This window comes from Cynara cardunculus (assembly GCF_001531365.2).
Source record: "Cynara cardunculus var. scolymus isolate 2C chromosome LG 9, CcrdV1, whole genome shotgun sequence".
NCBI classification, from domain to species: domain Eukaryota; kingdom Viridiplantae; phylum Streptophyta; class Magnoliopsida; order Asterales; family Asteraceae; genus Cynara; species Cynara cardunculus.
The window spans coordinates 485,822-498,940 of record NC_037536.1 but is presented as its reverse complement, the minus strand read 5'-3'; positions in this window follow the sequence as shown (position 1 = coordinate 498,940).

Here is a 13,119-nt window from a genome sequence, read left to right as displayed (position 1 = left end):
CTTGAAGTTGTTCGAGCCAGGAGGTGACTCTGAACTTCTTGAACATCCGCTTGGATAACTGAGAGGTTCGTATCAAGTTCAGCCTGGCAGGACATCTGTTGGTGGACTTCAATGTTCCTGCAAAGAACTGAATCAATGGCTGGGAGGAGAAGTTTGATGTCAGAAGCCATATCATAGTCATCATCAATCTCTTCATCCCCTACATCTTCTTTCTCGCCCCCGTCATCTTCCTCTTCCTCTTCAACATCAAGCTGATGAGTAGATAAAGGACCTGCTAGAGAGGAAGTGTGAGCAACAAAAGGCTCAAGGTTAGTAGAAATGAAAGGGTAGGAGGATGAAATATCTAAGGGGCCATCAATGACATCCAAAGGATTGTCACTGGCATGAGAAAATATGTCGTCAAGAGGATGGACATCTGTATCATGAGGAGCATCGAGAGGAGCAACCTCACATCCAGTTTTGTGTGTTTCAGTATCAGGAAGGACGGTCGCTGAACACATGTAAAGACCAAAGAAGGAGGAGAAGAGAAGACGGTTGAGAAGAGACGTGGGTGTTCAGCGGTGGCGGCGCTGATATTCACACCTTCAGTGATTTGAGTCACTAAGGCGGTTGGGGTAGGTATCACTGATACAATAGTGATGGGAGGAATCACTAAAGAGCTAGGAGGGTTAGCTAAAATTGCCTCGAGGGTAAGGCTAGTATCAATAACTGAAACCTGTCGAGAGGCTTCAGCTAGAGACGTGGCTATCCCCTTTTTAGACTTATTGGCTCTATAAGGAGAACCAAGAATTGGTTGAGAGGATCGTTTTGAAGAGGTTTTGGTGGCTGGGCTAGACTCGGGGGGGGGGTTACCCTTGTCCTGGCCACCTGAGGAAAGGAGGTAGTGATGGACACAATAGAAGTTAGTGCCACATCACTGTCCCTCAGCTTATGATCCAGTATCCTGGATCCAAGCTTGGAAACCAGGAGGTTACCTTTCGTGGAGTAATGATCTCCAAAGATCTTTGCAAAGACCATCGAAAGAAACTTGGTGTAAGACACCACCTTTTCTCGCTGGCACTTGTTCAGCTTGAGCACCAGGTCATCAAAAATGACCACAACATAGTTTATATTGCGATGCTGAATCGCAGATACGCCTATCGTCAAGGTGATCCTAGAGGGCTGGTCCTGGCCTCCAGTCTTTTTACCCATGCACTGGATGAAGTGAGAGAACAGGTATCGCCAGATAGTTGACATCTTGTTCTTCTCGATCTTCGATAAGGACTTGATGGGTGCATAGAAGTCCTTCTTCATTGGCCATTGATAGCCAATGGCATCGAGACACTCGATGATCTCGGTCGTTATGGGTTCGCTGTCGTAGGGGTCTTTAGGAAGACGAAGAGCCGTCGTCAAGGTGTTCACGCCAAAATTCACTTCCATGTAGTTGAAGGTGAAATTGACCTGTTCAACTTGTCGTCAAGGCTTGACCTCGACGTCCATGACCTTAGCAGTGAATCAGAACTGCTGGAGAAGTTCTTTGACCATGATGGGTTCATGTTTGAGAGCAAAACCAAGCGACGACTGTTTGAGAAAGTCGGCCGCTTCTTGGTAGTCTGCCTTGAATGAGGGGATATCCAACAGGGCAATGTGGTTGTTGGCCTTGAAGGATACCTCATCTAGAGAGAAGCTAACGTTCTTGGTAGCCATCTTTTTTAAATAAAAATAAGATAAAACAAATTGTTAGATTAACCATGATTTGTTTGGGAGAAGAATATAGGTAGGTTTTTGAGTCAATAAAACTTCTTTTGAAAAATCGTTTAAAGAAGATTTAGAGTTTTTCAAGTAGAATGTGTTTACATAAACAAGATTATAACCAAGTAAGAGTTGATTAAATAATCTTTGTAGTTTAATATTTCAAGAGAACAAGTGTCGTGAAATTATTAAACTGATTTGTTATAATAGAATATAAAGAAAAGAAGATATTGACCTTAGAAGGTTAGAGAGAAAAGGTCGAAAGGTCTTGAAGATTTGTAAAAGTTCTTGCTTTTGGAATTCTTGCAAAGGTTCGACTTAGAATTTTGAAAGCGTAAAGAGAAAAGTGGAGAAGAAGTCTCATATTTATAGGTAGGAGGAGAGAGAAGGAATATGAGAGAGAGAAAAGATGACGGTTGGGGAAAGGGGCCATGATGAAATATGGCACGTTCTCATCCATGATTGGATGACATTAAATGAGGTAGGGCGTAATGACAGTACATTTTTGCGCGTCTCTAAGCGTTGCGCATAGTAAATAGGCGCATAGTAAAAAGAGAATGTCGTCATAAAGATGGTTCATTAACTATTTTATTTTAAAAATTAAGAGTCATCCAATGTTTAATTAAACATTGAAAAGACCGTTTAAAACATTTTCATCACTGAAGAAGGAAAGCTTCAGTGAGGGTTTTAAGACATCAGTGTCAGTGATAAGAGAATCACTAAACCTAGCATTTAAAAACATTTTAATCACTGATCAAAAAGATTCAGTGATCATTTTTTATTTTTAAGAGAATAAGTATAAATATATACTTATAGATATGGTCAGTGATAAGAAGATCACTGAAACAAACTTTTAAAACTTTAGCCACTGAAGAAGAAAAGCTTCATTGAAGGTTTTAAGTTGAAGAAAAGAGAAGAATAATCATACCAAAGTGAGAATAGATATATTTACTCAAAAGTTCAGTGTCAGAGATAGAGCACTGAATTATTTCACTTATTGGGTAATGTTTAATAGCTGAAGATTAGTCATCAGTGTTTAACATTCCCAATTCCCTGATCAAGATGTTGAATCTTGTCTCATCAAGAGGCTTGGTGAAAAGGTCAGGGAGTTGATACTTAGTTGGAATGAAGTGAAGTTCAATATCACCGTTCATAACATGATCTCTAATAAAATGATATTGGATCTCAATATGTTTGGTCTTGGAGTGAAGTACAGGGTTGTTTGCAATTGCAATAGCACTAGTGCTATTGCAATAGATATAAACCTTTGAAAACTGAAGATCGTAGTCCATCAGCTGGTTTTTCATCCAAAGAATTTGGGCACAACAACTTCCAGCGGCTATGTATTCAGCTTCAGTGGTTGATGTGCACACTGAGTTTTGTTTTTTGCTTGTCCAGCTCACCAACTTTCTACCTAGAAGATGACAGCCTCCAGTGGTGCTTTTCCTATCAATTTTGCAACCTGCAAAATCACTATCCGAATAACCTATTAGGTCAAAAACTAAACATTTAGGGTACCAAAGACCCATGTTAGGAGTTCCCTTAAGATATATGAATATGCGTTTGACAGCAATCAGATGGGATTCCTTTGGTTCAGCTTGATATCTTGCACATAAGCATGTGGAGTACATGATATCGGGTCGACTAGCTGTTAGATATGTTGATCCCTGATCTCTCAATAACACTTATAATCTAGTTAATAATAACCAAATTATAGTGATTTAATGAACAAAATGAAGAACACTCAAGAAGAAATTATGAACATCTAAGAACAATCTTGAGCATCAAAGATTTCACTTTGAATATAAGAAAATGTAAAAGCTTAAAAGCCTAACAAGCCACTCTTTACAATAGGCCTAATCACATATTTATACTAATCAGCTAATAAGAAGATAACTATATAATGAGACTTTTTAGCTAATCTTCCTATTAACAGATAACATTTATCTACTCTATTGATAAGCTTAAATATTAGAGATAAACTTGAATTCTAGCTATTGACATGTCATCTCCAGCTGTCATTCATAATGTGATGAATCATCCTTATCTTTAAATCTTCATCGCATTCTCCTGGATGATTAGCTGGAGAATTCTCTAAGTATTGATGACCAGATGATCGATGAGGATGCTCTTTCCATCGCATCCCAGGTTGCCCATCGGTCCTCTGGTTGTACTCCAGACTTAGCCGTTTCTGCCTTGATGTCTTCATCGATCTTCGGATTCTTCATCACTTATTGTTTTTCATTACTTTTTACATTATGAGTTATGGGGTTTAACAATCTCTCCCTAAGTAATGAAATAACAAACATATACTAATCTAGATACATTTGTGAAGAACAGAGACTAAACTAATAGAAAAACATCAAATCTCCAATTTTCATTGGCTGATGAAATTCTTACAATACTAGAATCAAAATACATTAAGGCAAAAAAAAAAACAACTTATCATAAGATACCTTGATATATTTATCTGAAGCGTATGAGCAGTCTTCGATACCCGATGACTGTCGATATCTCATGGATAAGCTAACTCCCTTCTTCTCTTGGCACGTGGTTTCTGTCCAGTCTCTCTCTGATGACTTTCTGAAACCATTCAAGTGTATCCGATGAATAATTGAAGGCCTCAATTGGTCTAAGGAACTTTTTAACTCCAAACTCATTCTTGTAAACAAGTCCAAGTTCGGGTTGAGTTAGGACTGAGGTAGATCTTGTCTCCTGCGGGCCTTGGAAGTCTTCGTTTGGAGGGGCACAGGAGAGTCTCTCAATGCCTATCCGAAGAGCAATTTCAAAATCACTCTTGGCTCTCTGGTTCACTAGAGTTTCCATAGTTTTTACCACCGCTTGGTTTTCCATTCCAAATCTGATGTCGTGGTCTTGCCTTTGAGCCATGTATGCATATAACTCAATCAAGTCATATGGGTTGAGGTTAATCAGGTCGTTCTCATTGAACATGCAAACTTGCCCATGTGCGCTCTCCATAATGAACTCGATGTGTCGGATGGCTCGGTTGGCAAATGTCCTTATTTTCATATCAATGACCCTCCTTATCCCATCATTCGAGAAGACAGCCTGGGGTGCTTGTGTGGTCTGTCTAATGAATCTATGGTGTAGGAGGTCCATGGACTCAGGCGATAAGATTGGAGGATTGATTGTCAAACTATTATTGCGGTCTTGGTATAGGTGTTGATGTATGTTCTCTAGCAAAATTGGTTCCCTGGGCGGCAAATTAGGACATCTCCGTATTGCCTCCATGCTCTATATAATTTAGTCAACCAAGCTCTGAGGAGGTTGCCTTGATGAAGAGGGAGTATCCGCATGCACCACGGGTGTTTGGGTTGAGGGTTGTGTATGGGTTGGTGTTGGTTCAGGTTGGGTTGGTTGGGGTTCATTGGGTTCGACTTGGGTGGTTTCTGGTGTATGGGATTCGGTTGGGGTTTTTGGTTGATGGGGTGATGAAGGTTGAAGTATCATTGGTTCTGGATGTGTGGATAAGGTGAAGGGTTGAATGGTGCTTGGTGTTGGTGAAGGGGTTAATGGTAGGTTTGATGTGGGTGTTGAAGAAAGAGGTTGGTTAAGTTGTGTTGGTGGGGTGGTTGGTTCTTCATCGGTTGAAGAGCTCAACACGATGGGCTCTGGGGTTGCAGCAAAGGGAACATGTGCATGTACATCTTCAGAGGCAGAGCTTCTGTTTCCCTTGCTTGGGTTTCTTCTGTTGAGGGTGATGGTTGTGCAGCGGATTCTGTTTATTGTGTAGCCACGGTCTCTGTTGTGTCTTCCTCATGAGGTCCAAGACCTTGATCATCGGGGTCTTGGTCGTCATGCCTAGGCCTCTTGTGTAGGCGGCTGCTTGAGCAGGAGGCTCTGGTCCTCTTATTCTTCTTGTCTTTCCTGAAGGACGTAAGATACGCCATCAGGGCTTCTTGTCTTCAACTCGTCTCCAGTGTTTGGAGCAGAGAGGTGGTACGCCTTTGTTTATCGGCCAGGTTTTGGGAGAGAACCGTTGTTGGACAGGTGGCCTGATGAACAAATTTGGCATTGATCTCGTTGAAAGAAGAGACCAGCGCCCTCGACAGAGCTTGCAAGTCAGCTCTTGTGGTGAACTCTGTGGTGGAGGATGAGGCTGATAGTGGCATGGAGGTGGTGGTGGATGTATATGGGGGGATGGGAAGGTTGGTGATAAGGTCTCTCACATCTGCAGTGAAAGAGGAGGAGACTTCATCAAAGGATGGGCCTACAGAGGCAGGTGATGGTTGAGGATTAGGCTGGGGGATTTGGGCGAGCATAGCTGCGGGGAGTTGGGTGAGGGTGTCTTAGATGGAGGCCACTTGTTGGGTAATATTGGCTAGGGTATCATCGATAAAGGTGGTGGTTGGTTGTGGGCTTTGGTGAGGGATTTGGGAGGTGATGGTTGTAGGTAGGGAGTGAAGGTTTCGAAGGATAGATTGGAGTTGGGTGATAATGTAGGTAAGGTTCTCATCGGCCTTAGTTGCCTGGGCCGTAAGGGTTGCGATGGACTGGATGATGAGTTGGTTTTGTTGGGTGGCTAGGGAGGAAATGGTGTTATGGTGTTGGGTAATTGTTTGTTGGAGCATTTGTAATCGGGTGGTGTTGGCTTGTGTCTGGGTTTCGATTTGGGTGAAGTGGTGTTGTGGGATTGCAAGAGATTGTTGGAGGTCAGAGGTATTGGTGGAGGGTTGGTTGTTTACAATCCCTTGCATGATGAGTTTAAGGTTTTCCAAGGACCGCATCACCGTATCGACAAAGGCTTGGAACTCAACCTTTGTGACCAGATCAGCATGGATGGTAACCCCTGCAGCAACAGATGCTGCAGGTTGTGCCTCTGCTCCTGAGGCGCCTTCTTAGCCTTGTGAGAAAGTGGGCCGTGAAGGACTTCCATCATGTCCTTGATAGCCCTCAAGTGAGGAGCTATATTGCGATGTTGCGACATCCGCGTCTTCTTCCTCGGCTTCAGAGGCTGAGTAAGTGAAACGAATGTGTGTCCCCTTCGGTAGATCAAATATCGAAGGGGGAGGTGCATGAAGGGAAGATCGCTCTGAACGATCATTGGGTTCAATGTCAGAAGAAACACATGCTTCTGTGTGTGTGCTGGGATGTGTCGAGCCCTGAGGCGAAGGGGCTCTTATGTCTTCATCACCTCTTTGTTGAGAGAGGGGTGATGGAAAATATGGTTCCTTGGCTGATACATCTCCCAGAGGCCCGAAGAATGGCCTCTGGATGGCTTGCTGGGGTTGGGATTGGACTGGGTCGTCCTGTTTCAATACCCCTTTGGCTTTGATCGCCAGGGGTAGTGGATGTGGTTGCCCTTTGGGAAATGGGTTGAGGAGTTTTATGTGTAGGGCCGGGGGAGGCATGATGAGTAGCATCGTCATCATTATCATCATCATCCGTTGATGATGACTCATGTGCCCCCTCGCTGGATTCATGGGAGGCTCTAATTGCTCTGGGGCAGCTGTCCTCGGTTCATGGGACAGCATGGAGCGTTCATACTTCTGGCGTATCTCAGATGTCGATGGTATGACATTAAGCATAGCCCTGGGGAAGGGATGGTTGATGGTATAACCTTCCTTTGAGAGGGTTGGGCGATGACCATGCATCCTGTAGACGGGCGTGAATGGCTCCTCGGTTGGTAGGCCATGCTTCCTCGTTCCGTCCCCGATGAAAAGGGCGAGGAAGCGAGGAAAGAGAACCGCAGAGAGAGGCTTACCAGCGGCTTGGAGTTTAGACTTCTTGACCACCGCCGAAAGTATTTCGCTGTAGATGTGGAAGGCATAGTCGAGATTTAGATTGAAGAACAGGCCGTACATGATTGTCATGATGTTTATATTTCCTTGGTCCAAGGAGCCCAGTTTGCATGTAAGGGCTCTGTTGAGAATGGAGAAAAACATATTCCACATCGGTGGAAGGAATTGATGTTTGAAATTCGAGACGTTGCGTAGGTCACGGTTGTAACCTACCATCTTCACGAACCGGAAAATGTCGTCGGTGGTTGGTGGTTCGTCAAATTATGCAATTCCAAGTTCCTTGCGCGTGGGAATGCACAATATCCGGGAAAGCTTAGCCCGCGATATTTTGAGGGAGCAAATCATATCGTTAGGGGCGTCCATGTCCCCCATTATACCGTGGCTAGCTTCATCAAACTCACAAGTTTGCCAATACTGTTGAACGTACTTTATGGGTACGCCTATATCAGCAAGAGTGAGAGCTGGAAGAAGAATACTGTGTTCGAAAAACTCAATAATAATGGCAAAATGTTCGCAAACAAAGTGGTTCGGAGTTCGATAGCGTGATTGTTCGGCCTCATTGGTAGGAAGATGATAGCACGGCTGTCGGTTCCGGTAGACTGGATTCTGCTATCGTTATTGTTTGATTCATGGCAGGTGGAGGATGCCATTGTTGCAGGTTTGAGGAAGTTGCAGGTTTGTATTTCGTCAGAATGTTGTTTCAGGTTTATGTAAGCGTAAAAAGGAATGTGGAGGAAGAAGAAAGGTATATATAGGCGGGAATATGGTGAGGGGGTGGAAGGGAAACGTTTCTTGATTATTAAAATACAATAATCATGAAAAGTTTTGGCGGTTTGGGTTGTAAAGATTTGATTTGAAGAACATGAGCCGTTTTGATAGTACGTGCATTTAATATAGTAGGACACGTGTCAAAACGGGGTAAGAGAGGGGGAAAGGTTAAAAGGTATGTTGGGAACAGGCTGTTGAGGGTGTCAGGCGCGTGGTTATGATGACGTTAGAAATTATTTGAATAAAAAATATTCAAAATAATAACTTGATGAATACGTAACCCAAAAATAATTTGAATTTAAAAATCCCATTGAATTGTAAGATTAATACTAATTACGAAGTTTTGGTCTTCTAAAAACCCATGTTGTATAGTTTTTAGTCACAAAAGCTGCAATTTTGTATAATCTTGAAAAATGAGTTTCAATTTAGATGAGTTTTTGTATAAAAATTATTGTCATGGAACCAGAGGGGCTCTGGTTGGTCATGACCCATTTGGGGAGGGACCAGAGGAGCTTTGGTTTAACATCTATGAAGGAGTTCATTGATGTAATGTGGGATTGCATGTTATAGAAGCCTTAGATTTCAAACCAGAGGTTCTAGATAAACATTGTTAATCCATTATGTAGAACTAGAGGAGTTCTGGTTAGAGACATATGTAGCATTTGGGTGATCAGAGGCTCTGCATAGTAGGGCCAGAGACTCTGGATAAAAAATGCATGTTGAAAGAAATGAAATGTGATGATGAATATTTTGCTCCTTCTCAAATGATGCAACTGTATTGAATTCGAAGGAATCAAAAACTCCCCCTCAAACAAATAATAATGAGGAATTAGGGATACCAGAGGCTCTGGTCTATACACCCAGAGGCTTTCATTGTGAGGGATGATGAAAGTATGAAAGGTAGTTAAGTGGAAGTGGAGAAAGGGTAGAGGAGCTCTGGTTGTGAAGCAAAGAAAATGAGTGATGGAAAATGGTGAAGTGTATGTGAAATGCTATGATGGATGAGCTTTTGAGACCAGAGTAGCTCTGGTTCCAAAAATTGTGAATCCAGAGGCTCTGGTCTTTAGAACCAGAGGCTCTGGTTATGAAAGCAAAGGAATGAATGAATTCTTAAGTCCAAGTTGAGACACTATAGGATGCAGACTCAAAGAATTGGATTCTAGAGGCTCTGGTGAGTAAGAGAATAATTGGTAGAAATTACGAAGTATTTGCTTTGGCCCAGAGGGGTTCTGGTTCCAAAGGTGATAGAGATTGTTTGCCAAAAATTGTTCGTAGTAAGTCTAAATAGCCAGAGGCTCTGATCTTTATAACCAGAGGCTCTAGTTTAGTATACTTGAAGTTTTTGGCTAAAACTTGATATATCACTTATGGGCATAACCATGAGAAATTGAAGATCTTTGGTTATACGCTAATGAATGCCTTTAAGTGGTGAGATTCAACATACCCATCTTGCTGACTAGGAATAATTTTTTTTTTCTCATCAAGAGCTTTTGTGAAAATGTCAGCAAGTTGAATCTCAGTTGGAACAAAATACATTTCTATATTACCTTTTTCAACATTGTCTTTCAGAAAATGGTACCTTACATCGATGTGCTTGGTCCTGGAATGTTGCACTGGATTTGCAAAGATTGCTATGACACTCTTGGAGTCACAGAGGATAGGGATTTTGTCATATTGGAAACCATAGTCCTTAAGCTGAGTCTTCATCCAGAGAACTTGTGAACAACAACTAGCAGCAGCATTATATTCTGCTTTTGCTGTGGATGTTGAAACATAATTTTGTTTTCTGGATGTCCAACTTACTAGCTTATCCCCCAAGAGTTGACAGCTTCCAGACGTGCTCTTTCTGTCAAGCTTGCAACCTGCATGATCTGCATCTGTGTAGGCTATTAGATCAAAACCAGAGTTATTTGGATACCAGAGACCCAATGATGGGGTTCCCTTAAGGTATCGAAAGATCCTTTTGACTGTAGAGAGATGCGATTCTTTAAGATTTGATTGATATCTTGCACAAAGACATGTGGCAAATATTATATCTGGTCTACTAGCATTTAGATACAGAAGTGATTCGATCATGCCTCTGTAGGTTTGGTTTGCCTGATGAATCAGCAAAAAGCTTAGCTCATGTAGCCATAGGTGTTTTCATCGATGATGAATTTGAGAGAGAGTATTTTCTTCAGAAGGTCAGTCACATATTTGGACTGATTGATGAAAATTCCTTCTGAAGTTTGTTTTATTTGAAGGCCAAGGAAGAAGCTTAGTTCTCCTATCATATCATATCAAATTTACTTTTCATCAACTCTGAGAATTTTTCGCAATGTTTTGTATTTGTAGAACCAACTATGATGTCGTCCACATATATTTGAACTAGTAAGATGTCACCTTTATGCTTTTTGAGAAAAAGGGTTGTACCGATTATACCTTTTTTGAAACCGTTGTTGATGAAAAAGGTAGATAGAGTTTCATACCAGACTCTGGGTGCTTGCTTCAACCCATAGAGGGCTTTATCCAGAAAGTAGACATAGTCTGGATGTCTTGGATCTTCAAACCCAGGAGGCTGCTGCACGTAGACTTCTACTTGAAGTTTTTCATTGAGGAAGACAGACTTGACATCCATCTGATAGACCTTAAAGCCTTTGTGAGTGGCATAGGCTAGGAACATTCTGATGGCTTCAAGTCTTGCAACGGGAGCGAATGTTTCATCGTAATCAATCCCTTCTTCCTGGCGGTAGCCATTGGCAACAAGCCTGGCTTTGTTCCTTATTACGATGCCATCTTCGTCCTTCTTGTTCCGGAAGACCCATTTGGTGCCTATGGCCGTCTTCCCTTTGGGTAGAGGCATAAGGGACCATACTTTGTTTCGTTCAAACTAGAGTAATTCTTCTTGCATTGCATCTATCCAGTTTGGATCTTGTAGGGCTTCTGAAATCTTCTTAGGTTCTATCATGCTTAGAAAGTTGGCAAAGAGGCATTCATTTGCTATGGCGGATCTCGTCTTGACATCAGAGGTTAGATCACCAATGATTTGGTGGTGTGGATGATCTTTTGTCCACTTGGTGCTTGATTGAGGTTCTAGAGCAACAGGATGCAGTTCTTCATCGACTGATGGAACTGCCTGCTCCCCCTCGACGAGATCATCTCAAGAGTTAGATTCTGGATCTTGATCATGATCTGAAGACACAGAAGAAGTATATGGTGAAGTAACATGAGTTTCTATAAGAGTTGCACCTTTAGCATTGGAGACTTCATGATCTTCATTGATTCTGGAGTTAGATTTTGCGGTGGACACATTTCCAGAGATTACTTCTTCATCGAAGATGTCTTCAAATAATTGAGCTAGCTCTGATTCATTGGGTTTGTCAAGTGATGAATCAGATGCTCTTCTTTGAAGTTTGAGTTCTGAACTGTTGTGTCCAGAAGTCATCGTTGTGGAATCATCAAAGGACACATTGATGCCTTCGATGACGATCTTTGTCCTTTTGATGTAGACTCAGTAGGCTTTGGCGGTTTGAGAGTAGCCCAGAAAGATTCCTTCATCAGCTTTCTTGTCAAACTTGCCAAGATATTCTCTATCGTTGAGTACAAAGCATTTGCACCCAAAGATATGAAAATATTTGACATTTGGTCTTCTATGGTTGATTAGCTCATAAGGTGTCTTCTAGTGTCTCTTGTTAATAATTGATCGATTTTGGGTGAAGCACGCAGTTGAAACAGCTTCAGCCCAAAATGTGATGGGTAACTCCGATGAAGCAAGCATGGTCCTTGCTGCTTCCACTAAGGTTTGATTCCTTCGCTCTACCACTCAATTTTGTTGTGGAGTTCTTGCGGATGAAAAATTTTGTGTAATGCCTTCACTGAAGAGGTAGTCATCAATTTTAGCATTTCTGAATTCGGTTCCATTGTCGTTTCTAACCTTCACTAGTTTTTGTTGTAGAAGGACTTGAAGCCTTTTCATCACTCCAATGAGTAGGTCTGGAACGTTTGATTTCTGCTTTACAAATTCAACCCAAGTGTATCGGGAGTATTCATCGACCAATACTAACATATACTTCTTGCCGGAGAGACTTTGTGTTGAAATAGGCCCACAGAGGTCTATATGAATCATGTCCAAGGGCTTGGTGCAGGAGGTTTCTGATTTGGTTTTATGTGAGGCCCTTTTGAGCTTTCCCATCTCACATGCAGAGCAAAGATGATCTTTTTCGAATTTGAGATCCGGAATTCCCTTGACCAACTTCTGTGTGGCTAATTTTTGTAGTACATCAAAGTTAAGATGTGAGAAGTTTTGATGCCATAGCCAATTTTCATCGCTCTTATGGGAAACAAGACAAAGTGTGTCTTGTCCTTTTGAGGACTAAAAATCTAGAAGATAGAGATTTCCTTCTCTCTTTGCTTTGATGATTGTTTGTCCGGGCATTGTTTCTATTATACAGAAACCTTTGCAAAACCTGACTTCAAGACCCTTGTCGCAGAACTGGCTTATGCTTAACAGGTTGTGCTTCAATCTTTCGACATAAGCCACTTTACTGATGGAGATTTTGCCTTTGATGAGTGTGCCATATCCTTTGATAGTGCCCTTGCTGTTGTCTCCAAAAGTCACAGATCCTCCAAATTTTTCGATGAAGGAGGATAGTTGACTTTTATCACCAGTCATGTGCCTGGAGCAACCGGAGTCCATATATCATGGTTGCACATGCTGGTCCTGCAAGACAAATTAAGGGGTTTTAGGTACCCATTTCATAATGGGTCCTCGTTTGTTAGTAGGGGATTTCACACTCTTCTCATTGCCCTTAGCCTTTGTAGGCTTGGGTTTATTTGCCTTTCCCTTGCCCTTGGGTTTGGGCTTTTTCACGTTTTCATT